Raw genomic sequence first — 535 nt, forward strand, 5'->3', positions numbered from 1 at the left:
CTCATCATTCTTCTCTCAGGATTTTGGGCACACACACACACACATGTACCTGGTGTGTTTTTCAAGCCACTGGGTCTGGGACTTGAATCACACAGTTGACTATGTGGGAGGGATCCAGCTGTCTTAACTACCACATCACAGGCTTGTCCCATCTTTACTATTTTAAAGTATATAGTTCAGTAGTGTTAAGTATACTTACATTGCTGTGCAACAGATTTCTTTAGAATATTGTTTATTTTGGGGTCGACAGGTGGTGTGGTGGTTAAGGTGCCAAACTCTCACATGGCTGACTGTGGTTCGATTCCTGGACCTGGCAGCTTGTTTTCTCACTTCTCCCACCCCCAGTCTCTCTCTGGTCACATTAAAAAGCAATAATAATAGAGCCGCGCTGCCCAACGGCCGGCCCCCCCTGGGGGGGGGCGCGGCCCGGGGCTCAAGCCCCGGTGCACAGCTGGCCGCCGAATGGCCGGCCCCCCTCCTGGGGGGCTCACCCCCGGCGTTCAGCTGCCTCTCCCGGGCTAGAGGGTGGCCTTTG

The sequence above is a fragment of the Tupaia chinensis genome, unplaced genomic scaffold (genome assembly GCF_000334495.1).
Source record: "Tupaia chinensis unplaced genomic scaffold, TupChi_1.0 Scaffold140086_1, whole genome shotgun sequence".
Classification (NCBI taxonomy): domain Eukaryota; kingdom Metazoa; phylum Chordata; class Mammalia; order Scandentia; family Tupaiidae; genus Tupaia; species Tupaia belangeri.